At 41.1% G+C, this 12849-nt stretch overlaps 1 pseudogene; it reads left to right on the top strand.

Annotated features, from left to right (window-relative positions):
- Window positions 1–138: 138 nt before the first annotated feature.
- LOC121828426 (small nucleolar RNA SNORA40) lies at window positions 139–258 on the top strand (annotated as a pseudogene).
- Window positions 259–12849: the final 12591 nt, after the last annotated feature.

The raw sequence follows: 12849 nt of genomic DNA, 5'->3' as shown, positions 1-12849 counted from the left end.
ACACTTTGTAGGTATCTGTTTTAATCTCTATGATGGTTCTTATATATGTGTATATGTGTATCCTCAAATAGACAGGTAGCTTAATTTTTGTATCTTTGGTACTAAAATAATGACTTGCACACAGTGGGCCTTCAGAAATCCATGTGTGTGTTTTTGCTTAACTGGACAAGGACTAAAAGTAGATGTAAAAGCTAAATCCTCTTTTGCATCTCAGAACTCATTGTTGAGTATGTTTTGATACAAATAAAAAGTGATAAAAGCTGGGGGTGTAACTCAATTGGTAGAATGCTTGCCCGGCATGCTCCAGGCCCTGGGTTCAAGTACCTCATTACCATACACAGAATGTTGTGCTGCACACCTGTAACCGTGGCTCTCAAGAGCTTGAGGCAGAAGGATCAGAAGTTCAAGATCATCCTTGGCTACATGAGACTCCTGTCTCAAAAAATAAAATAAAGAAGAATATAAAACCTTAAAGAACTTGTCTGTTTGTTGCATCTGTAAGATCAATAATCTCACACAGCTTGAACCCTACAATGTCTTCACAATGCGGCAAAGTGGCTGTGGGCTCTAAGCACAGAAGGAACCCAGGCGGGAAGCCCGACATCAGAGCAGCTCCTGCAAACACAATCCCTGCAAGCTCCCCGTCTTTGAAATAGAAAGTGATGGAACAGATTTGCCCAAGCAGATGTTGATTTATTTTCTTCTGATTTAAAGAAAAAGATGACTTTCAAATCCATTTTTGGGGGTATCACAGTCGTTTTACTTTTCTTTGCAGAACTAACTCTTGACAAATTAATGCATTAAGTATGAATTCAAACTGACTTTCAAGTTAGTTGTGTCCACATGCTTCTCAAAATAAATACTCTTTTGCAGAATACAAAGCAAAAAATGAATCATCTACTTAGAAGGAAATAGATGGCTGACTGTGGAGTTCATTGTTTTAACAGGACAGAAATGTGAAACAGTGAAGCAAGTAGTTGATACAACCTCTTGGTGGAATGGTTCACAGACTCCTCTTTCTTTCCCACCTTTTGTCCCACAGCAAAAACAAAAGCTAAACAACAACAGTGAAGACCACTGGTTCCTACTGGAACCGCCAACACAGCCCTTAAGTTGGCAGGAAGCTGAAGCATCTCTTCCAGCATTGTGCCAGTGACATGTACCACACCTACCACCTGTGGCACAGTCCCACGGTGACTAGTAAAGGAGTCTGTGGGAGGCTATGTGGGTAGAAAGGAGAGAGCCATCTGTGAAAAACAACTGTACCTGATGTCACCAGCGCTTGGTTGAACCTGGATTTTAAAGACTTCTAAACCCTCAATGGCTCATAGTGTACTTTTAAAGTAGTTCTTTTTTCTTTATAGTCAGCAAGTCTACAGAAATTTTTACAGTCTTCCTCATTAGGTGGTTTTTAAAAAAAATGTATTAAACCATGTTTGCATAGAAATAAATTGATTTGGATAAAGAGGAAACAGGACTAAAGTGGTTGAGCAACAGGTTTGCTTGGTTGTAATGGCTACATTGCACAACCTGGGCAAGGCATCTCATGACATAAAAGATTGTTATAACAACTTGGAAATGCAGCTAGACCACCCAAGGACTTACAAAAGCAGTTCAGCCTCTACATTTCTCTGACCTTGTTACACATAGTCTTGAGGCCTGGGACCATTTCTCAACCAGAAAATATAGAAAGTAAATTAGCACGTTTCTTACTGTTTTATAAAGGGAATTTATTTATTTATGGTTTTTTGAAACAGGGTTTCTCGGTGCAGCTCTGGCTGCCTTGGAACTCGTTCTGTAGACCAGGCTGGCCTCGAACTCAAGAGATCCACCTGCCTCTGCCTCCCAAGTGCTGGGGTTAAAGGAGTGCGCCTGGCTGAAATTTACCATTTTTAAGTGAAATCTGAGATTATATCTTTAAAGTGATTCATGTACACAAAGTGTGGAAAATAAAAATGATAAAAACACAAACAATAGTACAATTTTTTTATTGTGCTAAAAAAATCACATTTTAACAAAGGACATCTAAAGTGGGAGGAAGGCACATTTCCTTACGTGCAGATGATATTTTCATACATATAAAAACAACCCGTAAAGACTCTGTCAAAAAACTCATAGCCCATAAATTCAGTAAAATTGCATGATAAAAAGAATCAAAGCCGGGCGGTGGTGGCGCACGCCTTTAATCCCAGCACTCAGGAGGCAGAGGCAGGCAGATCTCTGTGAGTTCGAGGCCAGCCTGGACTACCAAGTGAGTTCCAGGAAAGGCTCAAAGCTACACAGAGAAACCCTGTCTCGAAAAACCAAAAAAAAAAAAAAAAAGAATCAGCATATAGAAATCTACAGTGTTTACATTAATAATAAACTATCTGACAAGGAAACCAAGAAAATAACCCCATTGTGATAGCTACAAAATAAATAAACAGTAAGAACAAGCATTCTAAGAATAATTTCAACCAAGACATAAAACTCTTTACAACGCAGACTGTTCAACACTGAAGAGAGACTGAAAATAACACCGTCAACAGGAAGTACTCCATGTTTACAGACCATAAAAATCAGCATTGTTAAGATGTCCACAGTACCCAGAGTGATCTACACAGTCGGTGCAAGTCATGTCAGAATACCAATACTCATTACAGAAATAGGAAAACGTCTTCTCTAGCATCATACAAGTGAACCACAGAAGACCTCCAATAGCCAAAACTACCAAGTAAAGGAGTGAGCAGGGAGATATTACCCTGCTGACTTTAGAAACATATTACAAAATAACAATGGCTTATAAACACATGTAAAAAAAAAAAAAACAAAAAAAAACCACAATCGAGAACCCAGAAATCAATGCACAAATGATTTTCACAAAGACACCAAGAAGATACGTTCAGAAAAGGACAATTTCTTCCATAACTGCTGCGAGAAAAACAGGATGTCTACATGCAAAAGAATTAAGTCACAACCATGTCTTTTATCACACATAAAAATAAACTTAAAATGGATTTAAGGCTTAAATATGAGACTAAAACCTGAATCCACCTGAAGAAAACAGAGAAAATGCTTCATGAAATTAACTATGCAAGGTTTTTTTTAATTATTATATAGATTGTGTGTGTCTGTCTGTCTGTCTGTGTGTGTGTCTGTGTGTCTGTCTGTCTGTCTGTGTGTCTGTGTGTTCCAATGTCACAGAGAATATATGAAGGCAGAGGACAAGTTGCTCGAGTTGGTTCTCTCCTCCCACCGTGAATGTTGCAGATACCAAGCTCGGGTCGTAAGGCTTGGTGCCAATGGCCCACCTCCCTGGCCTCTAGTTTTAAATAAGACAAAAGCACAGAGAACAAAGCCAAAATCTGACATAGGATTACATCAAACTAAAGGTTTGTGCACAGCAATTAACAGAGGGAAGGAAAACCTAAAGAATGGAGGGAAATATTTGCAAACTACATCTGACACAACAATAAAAGTGGACCTTATTCTTGAGCAGACACTTCTCAAAAGAAAGCGCCTGAGTAAGAAAGCAAGTATGTGAAAAATGTTCAGCATCAGCATCACTAATTGTTGGAGAGATGCAAATCCAAACAGCAAGTATCACCCATCCCAGTTAGAAAGGCAATTACTAACAAAAATAACAACACATGGTGCTGAGGATGGAGAAGAAGGGGAATTTTCACGCCATTAGTGAAAGTGTACGGCAATCTGACTGCTACATGTCTGTCCACAGGGAATAAAGTCAGTATCTTGAAGAGACATCTGCACTCCCGTGCCTACTACACTATTCACAATAAACAGTGTAAGTGCCTCCAATCAGAACAAATAAAAAATGTGTAAATACACAATAGAGGACTGATCAGCCATCTTTAAAAAGTGAAATCCTGTAATTTGCTGGAGAATGGATGAACCTGGAGGAAATTGTATTACAAAAAGTACCCCAGACACAGAACGGTAAGCACCGCAGGCTCTCTCTATGCAGGGACCTGAAAGCATGGGTCTCACGGGCGGAGACGGCAGGACAGTGTTCTCAGGGGTGGGGAGGGCACTGAAGTGTGGGTGAGAAGTTGCCTAACAGGTTCAAAGTTACAGTCGGAGAAGAATAAATTCTGGAATTTTATTACACAGAAGAATAACTGCATAAATGAATAAATGAACCTATTGTTCATTTCAAGAAAGCCAGAAGACAGGATTCTGGATTTGAAGTAAAGAACGTGCTAATTGTCCCGATTTGATCATTATACGATGTTAATATGTACAGCTTTGTGAATTAAAACTAAAACAAACCTTCAATAACCGGAGAGAAGTGACTGGAGAATGTTCAGCAATAAGGAGCACCCGCTGCTGCGCAGACAGCAGTCGGGAGCACCCACTGCTCCACAGACAGCAGTCGGGAGCACCGGCTGCTCCGCAGACAGCAGTCGGGAGCACCCGCTGCTCCTCACACAGCAGTCGGGAGCACCCGCTGCTCCGCAGACAGCAGTCGGGAGCACCGGCTGCTCCTCACACAGCAGTCGGGAGCACCGGCTGCTCCTCACACAGCAGTCGGGAGCACCCGCTGCTCCTCACACAGCAGTTGGGAGCACCCGCTCCTCCTCAGACAGCTGAGACTGGACTCCCAGCACCCATATGGTGGCTTACACCGTCTGCACCTCCACTTCCAGGGGACCCAAGGCCCTCTTCTGACCTCCACAGGCACCAGGCATATGTGGGGCACTTACATCCATGCAGGAAAACACTTATACACATAAAATAAGTAAATAAATATATTTTTTAAAAAAACTGGAGAGAAAAAAATGTGAAAACTGAGCCTTTCTGCAAAGGGTATCTTGAAAGTGATTTGTCAAAAGGTGAAAAACAGTAAATGATGAACGTTTTGAAATTTAAGGTTATTCTTATGCGGCGCCCATGCTTTTATGCCATTCGGTACCTATGACAGTCACTGTCTTTGGGAAATAAAAAGAATGTGTGTGGACAGAGAGCGGGGAAAGGGAGGAGAGATATTATGCTGTATTTTGATTATTACATACATGCAAGTTGCACTGATAAGAAAAGGTTTAAGTAAAATCTTTAAGACTCTCTCTTGGTGTGTGTGTGTGTGTGCGTGTATGTATTGTGTGTCTGTGTCTGTGTGTCTCTGTGTGTCTCTGTGTCTGTGTGCATGTATGTGTCTGTGTGTGTCTGTTTGTGTGTGTCTGTGTACATGTATATGTCTGTGTCTGTGTGTGTCTGTGTGTGTGAGTCTGTGTGCGTGTATATGTCTGTTTGTGTGTGTGTGTGTGTGTGCGTGTATGTGTCTGTGTGTGTATGTGTCTGTGTATGTATCTGTTTGTGTGTGTGTACCAAAAGTTGGCAGCAGGTGTCTTCCTCAGTCTCACTCCATCTTCCTGAGACAGAGTCTCTCACTGACCCAGAGCTCACTGACTTGGCGAGTCTAGATATCCATCTTACCTAAAGGGATCTCTTTTGTCTGTCTCCAAAGTGGGCTGCCATGCCCACTTGGCCTCTGTTTGGGAACTATGGATCTGAACTCTGGTCCTCAGGCTTGCATGCCAAGCATTTTATCCACTAAGCATCTCCCCAGCCCTGCCCCTTATCTTTTGAAATGTCAAATACCAGAATGTAATATTTAATCTTGGAGATGCAGAGAAGGTTCAGTGAGTTATAGCACTTGCTGCACAGCAGAGGACCTGAGTCTGGATCCCAGCATCCATAAAAATCTGGGAGTGGCTGTACTGTAACCCACTGATGGATAGAAGAGTCTCTAGGGGGAAGGCATGGAGGCAAAACTGTTGCTAGGTCTTTCTGGCCAGTATCCTAGCTTCAGGTTCAATGAGAGCCCTTTTCTAAAGGAGTAAGGGGGAAAGTCATAAAACTAGACACCCGATATCTTCCTCGGGACTCTGAATGCACAGGCACACCCACCATACCCACACGTACATGTGCTTTTACAACACACGTATTTAATCTTGTTTCCAGGTTCCAGAGAATTATGACTGGTAGACATTTAAAACACTTTAAATAAATTGTAATATATATTATTTGTTAATTGTTAATATATATTAATATTTGGCTATGAAAACCAATGTATTAAATTGGAGTTTATTTTTTCAAAGGTTTTACTTTTATTTGCTGGATCCAAATTTGCCTGTGTATGTTTTAAAACCATTCACTGTTGCTACTGCTTTCTAGTTACTCATTAATAATGTAAACTTTTACATGCAGATCTATCCATGACCATATGCTTGGCTGGAGGAGGCACCCATTAAAAAAATAAGAGAGAATTCCTCATCCTCACTACTTCTCTCAAGGACATACATAAGAATCCAGAATCAAGCCGGGCAGTGGTGGTGCACGCCTTTAATCCTAGCACTCGGGAGGCAGAGGCAGGCGGATCTTTGTGAGTTCAAGGCCAGCCTGGTCTACAGAGTGAGTTCCAGGAAAGGCACAAAGCTACAAAGAGAAACCCTGTCTCAAAAAACCAAAAAAAAAAAAAAAAAATTTAGGAGCTGGAGAGATGGCTCAGAGGTTAAGAGCACTGGTTGCTCATCCAAAGGACCTGAGTTCAATTCCCAGCACCCACGTGGCAGCTCACAACCATCTGTAACTCAAATTCCAGGGGACCTGACACTTTCACACCAATGCACATAAGATAAACTTAAATAAATTATTTTAAAAAAAAAGAATCCAGAATCGATTATGATAAATCAATATTCATACATTGACGAGGGCACACTTGAGCCTGATTTGAACTAATTAGCTCTTTCTAAGAAAATCCTACTTTAAGAAAAACAGTTGCACCAAGAGATCAATTACTTTCTACAAAACAAGATATTGTTTCATTTTGGTTTTTCTTGTGGTAGGGATTCACTTTGTACCTCAGGCTGGCATCAAACTCAGCAATCCTCCTGCCTTAGCTTCAAAACAGTTTTTCTTAAAAACAACAAACATACAATAAAACCCTTTTTAACTTCAAATTTATAGTATGCTGTAGCTGGAGAGCTTCTCTCCAGGTCCCACCAAGCCCCCCCAAGTTCTGCAGCCCACTTATAAAATAAACACACAGATGCTTATATTATTTAAACTGTTTGTCCTAATGGCTCAGGCTTCTAGCTAGCTGTTCTTATATCTTAAATTAACCCATTTCTATTAATCTATAAGTTGCCACGTGGCTCGTGGCTTACCGGTATCTTAACATCTTTTCATGGCAGCGGCTGGCAACATCTCTCTGCCTCAGCCTTCTACTTCCCAGAATTCTCCTCTCTCTTTGTCCTGCCTATACTTCCTGCCTGGCTACTGGCCAATCAGGGTTTTATTTATCAATCAATCATCCACAGCAGTATGCCATCAGGTTTGACACAATTACCTCAGTACTTACTCTGTCTCAGTATCTACTGTTATTGTCTGCAATATTCATCGTGTGTGTGTGTGTGTGTGTGTGTGTGTGTGTGTGTGCAGAGAGAGAGAGAGAGAGAGAGAGAGAGAGAGAGAGAGAGAGAGAGAGAGAGAAAGAGAGAGATTCTTTCCCACATTTGGGAAACCTAACATTAACAAATATTATATGAATACACTGTCCATATTCAAACTACCAATTTCCCAATGATGATGTGTATGTGTGAGCCAGTGAGTAGTGTATCTGAATGTTCAAGGAGGGTAAGCTTAGAGGCAGAGGTCAGAAGCTCAGAGGCAGAGGCCAGGCATCTTCTTCAATCACTTTACACCTTTCTTTTTTCTCGAGACAGGGTCTGTCTGATCTCAGACTCACCAATGGGCTAAGCCAGCTGGCCAAGGAGTTTCAGGGACCACTTCCGTCTCCACCCACTCACAGCGCTGGGGTTGCCATGTGCCCAGCCAGGTGAAGCCTTGATAGGAGTTGTGGAGATGCCGACTCAGGTCCTCGTGCTCCAACGGCAAACATTTTACCGGCTAAGCCATCTCCCCAGTGCCCCCAAACTGACCTTTCTGCAAAAGTTATCTCTCCTCCAGAGTCCAACCCAGAATCACTCACTAAACTGGATGTGATGGTGCACACCCAGGATTCCAGCACTCAGAGAAGAAGCAATAGAGCCAGGAGCTCAGCTACAGTCAACTCAAGGCCATCACTAAAAACAAAGCGGGATCGGCAGATAAAGATGCCCGATGACTGAGTTCCATTCCCAGACCCACAAGGTGGAAGGAGAGAACCAACTCCCAAACGCTGTCCTTTGATATTCGCTTGTGTTTTATGTGCAGTCTTGAGTGCATGAGCATGCATGCACACATATTCACATACACACTAAATAAATAGTCACTTTAAAGTAAAAACCCAGAATTCACTCACTGCATTCAGTTATTCTATCTGTGAATCTGCTTCAATCTTAAAAATTGCTCAGACTTTTTCAACATTAACATTATTTTCGAATAAGGTCCATTTGTTTTTATACACTATCTTCCAATCTGGATTTCTTTGTGCTTTCTCATTATTAGATCAAAGTATGTGTTTTGGGCAGGATTACTTACTAAGTGATGGTGTGTCCTGGCACACCACGCTAGGGACATATGCTGAGAGCTTGATCACTGAGCTGAGGTGATGCCCATTGGGAAAACAAAATAAATTGCCAGTGGCAAAAAAAGAAGTAATTAGATAAAATTTCATAGTTTACTTTTGTCATTGGTCTGAATATTAAATTTTCATGTTTAATGACAAAATATAGAACATACAAAGCAAGGAAACTCACACTCCCTGATAGTAAATGTCAAGGATCCAAAAGAGAAACATTAGTTACTTATGACTAATTGAACTACATGATCTTACAGAAGTATCTTTGGTTTGTTTCATGCATACTCTCTGCAACACATTTTGCATACTTCCAAAACTTGTACATGTCTGAAATATTTTAATATTAGCCCCATTTCACACAAAAGGAAACTAAAGGCAAAATAACCCAATGACTCCAGGTTTCATAGGTTATAACTGAACCCAGATTTGCCTGCTTTTCAAACTTCTGCTTGTTCTAACATATTGTGTACAATTAAATAAAACCTGTCTGTATATGCTATCTACAACTAAGTATATGTTATTAATTACTATAAAGTTCTAGTGGTGAAGTGTATATTTTGGGACAGTATTTTCTCATGTAACTCAGGCTGATCTGGAACTCTATACAAGTCTGGCTGACTTGGAACTTGTGATCCTTCTACCTCAGCCTTCAGAGTGCTGGGATTACAGGCATGTGCTAGCATGACTTGCTAAAAGCGTATTTAAAAATAGGCACTGTAATGGGTCTACACTAACAGTGTTCACACACACACACACACACACACACACACACACACACACACATCCCTATTACCTATGTGTCTGTGTGTCCATGGTTAGACGGATATCTGTGTCTGTCTCTGTACTTCCATCTTCTTGGCTGTTTGGTTCTCTCACTCTCCACCCTGCTGCTCTCTCTTATCCTTTGGTATGTAGTCTCGTTCCTTTTCTACATATTTCTCCACTTCTAGAATGAAGTCGTTTTTCCCTCAAATGCCAACTGGAAGTTGGACATTCACTACAATCTTAAAGGATTGGTCCTGAACCTTTGCCAGTTAGCACTTTATCAGTGCTTTGGGTGGCAAGAATAGAAAACAATCCCAAACTGCAGGGAGTAGCTCCAACCTAGAAAAACCTCATTAGAATAAAAACTTTCAACAAGATAGAAATGAGTGGATAAGAACTGAAAATATTTCGTGAGATCCTGTAGTAGAAATATAAGAACATACTTTATACACTATACAGTATATCAAGGATGAATAGAAAGAATAGAGGATCTGGGAAAGTCCCGTCCTAAATATGCATTGGAGAGAAGCACATTTAGGAATATAATTTGTTACATATTAGCAATGTAAAATTGCCATGAGATATACCATCCTTCGTTCTCCCATTGGTTAGATCTTAGTTATAGCAATCTTAGTTATAGCAATGCTTCTATGCTGCCTGTCCACATTAAAATGTATTCATTTTAAAGAAATCCTGGAAGATACCTGTTTATGGATGGTTTACAAACTATTTGGAAATCACAGGGAAATGCAACCAAAGCCTTTGAAGGATATACAATCTTACCTACAAGGACAGACTTGAGAATCTGAGCTTATGAATCTACCCTCCCTGTCTTTTAGAACCATAAAATAGTCTAGAAATCTCCCATATAAAGCCAGAGAAATCTCATTCATGGAATCAAAGATTATTTTGCTGTTAAGACAATAGATATAATATGTAGCAACAGATGAACATGAATGTAGCATGATAAACATTTTGTTACTATTTCTAAATTTTATATCAGCCTGAAAGGAAGTAATATTAACCCTAAGTGCTAATGTCTTTCAATAATAAGCATTTTCTTCCTTAATGCCTACTAGAGGAGAACAAGGAGTTCTTTCAAGCATTCAAATCAAATGTGCTGTAGAATCCTGTCCTTTGATCATAGCATGGCTATCTGCATCAGAGCAATTGACTACCCACATGAATGCATCCCAAGATCAGTCCTGTTGAAGTTCCCCCATAGGAGGGATGGGAAGGGCCATTAGACCTTCATCTGAGAGTCTAGGCCCTTGTTCCTGAACTGCTCTTCCGGGTGTATGTAATCCTACCCGAATGCTCTTGGTCTCAGGAAGTGCCAGCATGTGTAGAGATCGAATGTTAGCTGAAGGGAGCTTCTACTTTTGCAGCTATGAAGAAGTCACAAGCATGCTGTGTGGGATATTTTTATAATGTAACTGTTTGAGGGTCATTCATCCTCTTATAAGTAACCAACTCCTTATCCATGTTCCAGTAAGTGGTGATATTTTATTTGTGCTGAAATGTGGTGATATTTTATTTGTATGTTAATAAATAAAGCATGCCTGGAGATCAAGGGGAAAAGGCCAGCTATTTTTAAGTAAACATAGAAGTCAGGCAATGGTAGCACATGCCCTTAATCCTATCACATGGCAGGCAGGGTCTCTGTGTGTTCAAGGTCACACTAGGGAACAGCCAAGCGTGGTGACACACACCTTTAATCCCAGTACCAACCATAGAGACCTGGAGGTCTATACAGACAGACAGTAACAAGGAAGTGAGGTAGCTGGGCTAAGAGCCAATGAGAGGACAGAACAGCAAGGCAATAAAGGCCTGGGTAGACAGGAAGCAGCTCTCTTGGGAAGAAGCTACGGCGGTGGTGTGGTGAGTTAAGGCTAGCTGGTGGCTCTCACTATTTCCCTGATCTCTAGGGCTTTCACCCCTATATTTTGCTCTGTGTTTCTTATTTAATAAGACCATTTAGAAATTTGTCTACACCAGTAATAACAATAAATCCATTGGTTCACCAAGCTGGGCTTGGGCAGAATCATTCCTTTGGTGTGTCACTGGCAGTCTCTGTATAGACATTTATTCATGTCTACCCAGGAAAAGCCAACACAACAAACTGAAAAAATTTAATTACATAATTTCTTGTTCCATTCCTTACATCTAATGAATAATCATCCTGATGGAGAGGAGTTAGAATAATTTGAAGGTACTGAGATTTCACAGGCAGCCAGTTCAAACTGACATTAAAATGAGTCTATGGCCCCTTACAGTGCATAATAAGCCCCTTTGCACTTTGTGTGTGTGTGTGTGTGTGTGTGTGTGTGTGTGTGTGTGGTATGTGTTATATGTGAGCTTGTGTGTAGAGGCCCAAAGATGATGCTGGTGTCTTTCTCAAAGTCTGTCTCCACTTTGTTTATTAAGAAATGGTCTCTCACTGAACACAGAGCTTGCTGTTTCCAGCTGATCTAGCTAGTTAGTGTGTCCTGCGGTCCCCTGCCTCTGCCTCCCTAGTGCTGGGATTACAGGCAGCTGCTGTGTCTGATCTCATGAGGGATCTGAACGCTGGCAATCACTTTATCCACTGAGCCTTGTATACTCTATTGCAGTGTGCTCTGGCACTTCCTGTGGCTGCTGCCACACCACGGAACATCACCTGCTGGAGAACTTGGGAAGGAACCATCTGAGCACATTTCTGCCCATTGCAGACCAGAGTCAGTAGAACCACAGATGGTAAACACAAACAGAACTTCCTGGCTTAAAGATGAGTAAACACTGGCCCCCACATTAAAGAAGGAATCTCTAAGATTTCCATCCTGGAAAAAGAACTCTCATAGGAAAAGCTGTATGGCACAAAGCAACCCTGTGGATGAGGTAGCTCTGACCAGACAGGGCCGGAGTCAGGGAAGGAGGGCCAGTTTGACTACATGAAAGGCAGAGAGATCTTCCTTGTGAAAACTAAATACTGAGTGTTTGTTTCTGTCCAAAAGAAAAGTAGACAGTGTCACATTTCAGGAGACTTAGTAAACGAACACAGAGAACCTTGCAGTTCAGAATTTCAGATCTATCTACTGATCTCTTCTGGTAATTGAACCACCTCTACGACTGTTTTAGAAAACAGAAGTATCTCCAACTGAATGAGTAAAATGTAGGCTAGTTTGGGGGGACTTTGTACTCCTAATGTATACCTCTAATATTTCTCAACAATTTAATTAGCATATACAAGGGAATTAGGGCAGGAGGTGGGGAGATGGTTCAGTTGGTAAAGTGCTTGCTTCAAAAGCAAAAGGACCTGAATTTGGATCACAAGCACCCACACAGAAATCCAGGCACAGTGGCAAATAGCTGTAATCCCAGCACTGGGGAGATGGATACAGATCATAGATCTCACTGGCTAGACAGACTTGCTGAACGGTAAGCTCCAGGTTCAGGTCCAATAGAAAAGCCTGCTTCAAAAATTAGGGTGGGCAGTGATTAAATAAACATCTAACATCAACCTCTAGCTTCTTTTCACACGTGATTGTGAATGTGTGTACACACATACACATACACACACTCAC

This window comes from Peromyscus maniculatus, chromosome 3, assembly GCF_049852395.1.
Source record: "Peromyscus maniculatus bairdii isolate BWxNUB_F1_BW_parent chromosome 3, HU_Pman_BW_mat_3.1, whole genome shotgun sequence".
NCBI lineage: Eukaryota > Metazoa > Chordata > Mammalia > Rodentia > Cricetidae > Peromyscus > Peromyscus maniculatus.
This window is presented reverse-complemented; position numbering and strand designations above follow the sequence as displayed.